The sequence below is a fragment of the Passer domesticus genome, chromosome 3 (assembly GCF_036417665.1).
Source record: "Passer domesticus isolate bPasDom1 chromosome 3, bPasDom1.hap1, whole genome shotgun sequence".
In the NCBI taxonomy this organism is placed as follows: domain Eukaryota; kingdom Metazoa; phylum Chordata; class Aves; order Passeriformes; family Passeridae; genus Passer; species Passer domesticus.
The window spans coordinates 77277887-77284681 of NC_087476.1; positions in this window are offsets into that span (position 1 = coordinate 77277887).

Here is a 6795-nt window from a genome sequence, read left to right on the forward strand (position 1 = left end):
GGAAAGACGCCTGGCAGCGGCACTTGGGACAGCTCCGCATCTCCGTATTCTGCATTTCTTGCCTTCTGCATCTCAGCAAAATGCTTTGCCACTAGGTCTAGCAAGGAGAAACTGTGCCAGCTGAGTAGATGTAGCCCGGCCCGCCCTTTGAAGTTGACAAGTTCTTGGCATCTCAGAGCCTCAAGGGAAGAGCAAGGTTATTTATGGTAGGCGGGGGCAGAACTAGCAGCAAGCAGAGCACAGTTTTAGAAGAATACCTTCCATTGGAATGCTAATGGCAATTGAAGAGGCAGGCCAGTGGCAAGCAGTTTGAAAGGTGCAGACACAGTGCAGGTGTTGTGCGGCTTCCTTCTTGGCCTCCTAGAAGGTGCCGCGCTCTCCGTCTCTTGCTTGCCAATATGTTGCCGTGTTTCTCCTATTGTTTGGTTTCTTTTGATTTGTTTTTAGGATGTTTTGGCGGGTTTTCGGAATGTTTTGGTGGTGTTTTAGAATGTTTTGTTTTCTCTTGTGTTGTTTTTATTGTGTTGGCTGGTTTTGGAATGTTTGGATTCCTTTTGGTGTGTTTTCAAATATTTTGGCGGGTATTTGGAATGTTTTGGTTTGCTTTCATTTGTTTTGATTATGTTTTGTCAAGTTATTGAATGTTTCGATCACTTCTGACTGGTTTTCTAGTATTTTGGCATCTTTTCAGAATGTTTTGATCAGTTTTGGCAGGTTCTAAACTATTTTGTCGGGTTTCTGGAATGTTTTGGTTGGTTTTGATTTGTTTTTATGATGTTTTGGCTGGATTTTGGAATATTTTGGCTGGTTTTTGGAAGGTTTTGGTTGGTTTTGACTTGTTTTTATGATGTTTTGCCAAGGTTTTGGAATGTTTTGATCAGTTCTGGCTGGTTTTCTAATGTTTTGGCATCTTTTCAGAATGTTTTGATCAGTTTTGGAGGTCTAAATTATTTTGGCGGGTTTTCGGAATATTTTGGTTGGTTTTGATTTTTTTTGATGAAGTTTTGGCGGGTTTTCGGAATGTTTTGGTTGGGTTTGATTTGTTTTTATGAAGTTTTGGCGGGTTTTCGGAATGTTTTGTTTGGGTTTTAGAATGTTTAGTATTCTCTTGTGTTATTTTTATTGTGTTGGCAGGTTTTGGAATGTTTGGATTTTTTTGGCGGGTATTTGGAATGTTTTGGTGGGTATTTGGAAAGTTTTGGTGGGTATTCGGAATGTTTTGATTAGTTTTGGCGGGTTTTGAAATATTTTGGCGGGTTTTCGGAACGTTTTGATTTGTTTTGATTTGTTTTGATTCTGTTTAGCCCAGTTTTTGGTGTGTTTGGATTAGCTTTGGTGGACTTTATCATGTTTTGGCAGGTTTTTTCCAATGTTTTGATCACTTCTGTCTGGTTTTCTATTTTGGCAGGTTTGAAAATATTTTTTGATTAGTTTTGGCGTGTTTTAAAATATTTTGTCTCTTTGGGCAGAGATGACAGTGGCAGTTGCGGTGCGCTCTGGGGCGCTCCTTCTGCGGAAAGACGCCTGGCAGCGGCACATGGGACAGCTCCGCGTCTGCGTATTCTGCATTTCTCGCCTTCTGCATCTCAGCAAAATGCTTTGCCACTAGGTCTAGCAAGGAGAAACTGTGCCAGCTGAGTAGATGTAGCCCGGCCCGCCCTTTGAAGTTGAGAAGTTCTTGGCATCTCAGAGCCTAAAGGGAAGAGCAAGGTTATGGATGGTAGGCTGGGGCAGAACTAGCAGCAAGCAGAGCACAGTTGTCCAAGAATACCTTCCATAGGAATGCTAATGGCAATTGAAGAGGCAGGCCAGTGGCAAGCCACTATCTTCTAGCAGTTTGAAAGGTGCAGACACAGTGCAGGTGTTGTGCGGCTTCCTTCTTGGCCTCCTAGAAGGTGCCGTGCTCTCCGTCTCTTGCTTGCCAATATGTTGCCGTGTTCCTCTTATTGTTTGGTTTCTTTTGATTTGTTTTTAGGATGTTTTGGCGGGTTTTCGGAATGTTTTGGTGATGTTTTAGAGTGTTTTGTTTTCTCTTGTGTTGTTTTTATTGTGTTGGCAGGTTTTGGAATGTTTGGATTCGTTTTGGCGGGTTTTCAAATATTTTGGCGGGTATTTGGAATGTTTTGGTTTGCTTTCATTTCTTTTGATTATGTTTTGGCAAGTTATTGAATGTTTTGATCGCTTCTGACTGGTTTTCTAGTATTTTGGCATCTTTTCAGAATGTTTTGATCAGTTTTGGCAGGTTCTAAACTATTTTGTCGGGTTTTTGGAATGTTTTGGTGGGTTTTGATTTGTTTTTATGATGTTTTGGCCGGATTTCGGAATATTTTGGCTGGTTTTTGGAATGTTTTGGTTGGTTTTGATTTGTTTTTATGATGTTTTGCCTAGTTTTTTTGAATGTTTTGATCAGTTCTGGCTGGTTTTGTAGTATTTTGGCATCTTTTCAGAATGTTTTGATCAGTTTTGGCAGGTTCTAAAATATTTTGTTGGGTTTTCGGAATATTTTGGTTGGTTTTGATTTGTTTTTATGATGTTTTGGCGGGTTTTCGGAATGTTTTGGTTGGGTTTTAGAATGTTTAGTGTTCTCTTGTGTGGTTTTTATTGTGTTGGCAGGTTTTGGAATGTTTGGATTCATTTTGGCGGGTTTTCAAATATTTTGGCGGGTATTTGGAATGTTTTGGTGGGTATTCGGAATGTTTTGATTAGTTTTGACGGGTTTTGGAATATTTTGGCGGGTTTTTAGAAGGTTTTGATTTGTTTTGATTTGTTTTGATTCTGTTTAGCCCAGTTTTTGGTGTGTTTGGATTAGCTTTGGTGGACTTTATCATGTTTTGGCAGGTTTTTTCCAATGTTTTGATCACTTCTGTCTGGTTTTCTATTTTGGCAGGTTTGAAAATATTTTTTGATTAGTTTTGGCGTGTTTTAAAATATTTTGTCTCTTTGGGCAGAGATGACAGTGGCAGTTGCGGTGCGCTCTGGGGCGCTCCTTCTGCGGAAAGACGCCTGGCAGCGGCACTTGGGACAGCTCCGCGTCTGCGTATTCTGCATTTCTCGCCTTCTGCATCTCAGCAAAATGCTTTGCCACTAGGTCTAGCAAGGAGAAACTGTGCCAGCTGAGTAGATGTAGCCCGGCCCGCCCTTTGAAGTTGACAAGTTCTTGGCATCTCAGAGCCTAAAGGGAAGAGCAAGGTTATGGATGGTAGGCTGGGGCAGAACTAGCAGCAAGCAGAGCAAAGTTGTCCAAGAATACCTTCCATAGGAATGCTAATGGCCATTGAAGAGGCAGGCCAGTGGCAAGCCACTATCTTCTAGCAGTTTGAAAGGTGCAGACACAGTGCAGGTGTTGTGCGGCTTCCTTCTTGGCCTCCTAGAAGGTGCCGTGCTCTCCGTCTCTTGCTTGCCAATATGTTGCCGTGTTCCTCTTATTGTTTGGTTTCTTTTGATTTGTTTTGGCGGGTTTTTGGAATGTTTTAGTGATGTTTTAGAATGTTTTCTTTTCTCTTGTGTTGTTTTTATTGTGTTGGCAGGTTTTGGAATGTTTGGATTCGTTTTGGCGGGTTTTCAAATATTCTGGCGGGTATTTGGAATGTTTTGGTTTGCTTTCATTTGTTTTGATTATGTTTTGGCAAGTTATTGAATGTTTTGATCGCTTCTGACTGGTTTTCTAGTATTTTGGCATCTTTTCAGAATGTTTTGATCAGTTTTGGCAGGTTCTAAACTATTTTGTTGGGTTTTTGGAATGTTTTGGTTGGTTTTGATTTGTTTTTATGAGGTTTTGGCCGGATTTCGGAATATTTTGGCTGGTTTTTGGAATGTTTTGGTTGGTTTTGATTTGTTTTTATGATGTTTTGCCTAGTTTTTTTGAATGTTTTGATCAGTTCTGGCTGGTTTTTTAGTATTTTGGCATCTTTTCAGAATGTTTTGATCAGTTTTGGCAGGTTCTAAAATATTTTGTTGGGTTTTCGGAATATTTTGGTTGGTTTTGATTTGTTTTTATGATGATTTGGCGGGTTTTCGGAATGTTTTGGTTGGGTTTTAGAATGTTTAGTGTTCTCTTGTGTGGTTTTTATTTTGTTGGCAGTTTTTGGAAGGTTTGGATTCCTTTTGGCGGGTTTTCAAATATTTTGGCGGGTATTTGGAATGTTTTGGTTTGCTTTCATTTGTTTTGATTATGTTTTGGCAAGTTATTTTAAAGTTTTGATCACTTCTGACTGGTTTTCTAGTATTTTGGCATCTTTTCAGAATGTTTTGATCAGTTTTGGCAGGTTCTAAACTATTTTGTTGGGTTTCTGGAATGTTTTGGTTGGTTTTGATTTGTTTTTATTATGTTTTGGCTGGATTTCATAATATTTTGGCTGCGTTTTGGAATATTTTGGTTGGTTTTGATTTGTTTTTATGATGTTTTGCCAAGTTTCTTGAATGTTTTGATCAGTTTTGACTGGTTTTCTAATGTTTTGGCATCTTTTCAGAATGTTTTCATCAAGTTTTGCGGGTCTAAATTATTTTGGCGGGTTTTCGGAATATTTTGGTTGGTTTTGATTTGTTTTTATGAAGTTTTGGCGGGTTTTCGGAATGTTTTGGTTGGGTTTTAGAATGTTTAGTATTCTCTTGTGTTGTTTTTCTTGTGTTGGCAGGTTTTGGAATGTTTGAATTCATTTTGGCGGGTTTTCGGAATATTTTGGCAGGTATTTGGCGTGTTTTGGCGGGTATTCGGAATGTTTTGATTAGTTTTGACGGGTTTTGGAATATTTTGGTGGGTTTTAGAACATTTTGATTAGTTTTGATTTGTTTTGATTCTGTATAGCCCAGTTTTTGGTGTGTTTGGATTAGCTTTGGTGGGCTTTCTCGTGTTTTGGCTGTTTTTTTCGAATGTTTTGATCACTTCTGTCTGGTTCTCTATTTTGGCAGGTTTGAAAATATTTTTGGATTAGCTTTGGCGGGTTTTAAAATATTTTGGCTCTTTGCTGCGCAGAGATGACGGTGGTGGTTGCGGTGCGCTCCGGGGCGCTCCTTCTGCGGAAAGACGCCTGGCAGCGGCACTTGGGACAGCTCCGCATCTCCGTATTCTGCATTTCTTGCCTTCTGCATCTCAGCAAAATGCTTTGCCACTAGGTCTAGCAAGGAGAAACTGTGCCAGCTGAGTAGATGTAGCCCGGCCCGCCCTTTGAAGTTGACAAGTTCTTGGCATCTCAGAGCCTCAAGGGAAGAGCAAGGTTATTTATGGTAGGCGGGGGCAGAACTAGCAGCAAGCAGAGCACAGTTTTAGAAGAATACCTTCCATTGGAATGCTAATGGCAATTGAAGAGGCAGGCCAGTGGCAAGCAGTTTGAAAGGTGCAGACACAGTGCAGGTGTTGTGCGGCTTCCTTCTTGGCCTCCTAGAAGGTGCCGCGCTCTCCGTCTCTTGCTTGCCAATATGTTGCCGTGTTTCTCCTATTGTTTGGTTTCTTTTGATTTGTTTTTAGGATGTTTTGGCGGGTTTTCGGAATGTTTTGGTTGGGTTTTAGAATGTTTTGTTTTCTCTTGTGTTGTTTTTATTGTGTTGGCTGGTTTTGGAATGTTTGGATTCCTTTTGGTGTGTTTTCAAATATTTTGGCGGGTATTTGGAATGTTTTGGTTTGCTTTCATTTGTTTTGATTATGTTTTGTCAAGTTATTGAATGTTTCGATCACTTCTGACTGGTTTTCTAGTATTTTGGCATCTTTTCAGAATGTTTTGATCAGTTTTGGCAGGTTCTAAACTATTTTGTCGGGTTTCTGGAATGTTTTGGTTGGTTTTGATTTGTTTTTATGATGTTTTGGCTAGATTTTGGAATATTTTGGCTGGTTTTTGGAATGTTTTGGTTGGTTTTGACTTGTTTTTATGATGTTTTGCCAAGGTTTTGGAATGTTTTGATCAGTTCTGGCTGGTTTTCTAATGTTTTGGCATCTTTTCAGAATGTTTTGATCAGTTTTGGAGGTCTAAATTATTTTGGCGGGTTTTCGGAATGTTTTGGTTGGGTTTGATTTTTTTTGATGAAGTTTTGGCGGGTTTTCGGAATGTTTTGGTTGGGTTTGATTTGTTTTTATGAAGTTTTGGCGGGTTTTCGGAATGTTTTGTTTGGGTTTTAGAATGTTTAGTATTCTCTTGTGTTATTTTTATTGTGTTGGCAGGTTTTGGAATGTTTGGATTTTTTTGGCGGGTATTTGGAATGTTTTGGTGGGTATTTGGAAAGTTTTGGTGGGTATTCGGAATGTTTTGATTAGTTTTGACGGGTTTTGAAATATTTTGGCGGGTTTTCGGAACGTTTTGATTTGTTTTGATTTGTTTTGATTCTGTTTAGCCCAGTTTTTGGTGTGTTTGGATTAGCTTTGGTGGACTTTATCATGTTTTGGCAGGTTTTTTCCAATGTTTTGATCACTTCTGTCTGGTTTTCTATTTTGGCAGGTTTGAAAATATTTTTTGATTAGTTTTGGCGGGTTTTAAAATATTTTGGCTCTTTGCTGCGTAGAGATGACGTTGCCAGTTGCAGTGCGCTCCGGGCGCTCCTTCTGCGGAAAGACGCCTGGCAACGGCACGTGGGACAGCTCCGCGTCTCCGTATTCTGCATTTCTTGCCTTCTGCATCTCAGCAAAATGCTTTGCCACTAGGTCTAGCAAGGAGAAACTGTGCCAGCTGAGTAGATGTAGCCCGGCCCGCCCTTTGAAGTTGACAAGTTCTTGGCATCTCAGAGCCTCAAGGGAAGAGCAAGGTTATTTATGGTAGGCGGGGGCAGAACTAGCAGCAAGCAGAGCAGAGTTGTCCAAGAATACCTTCC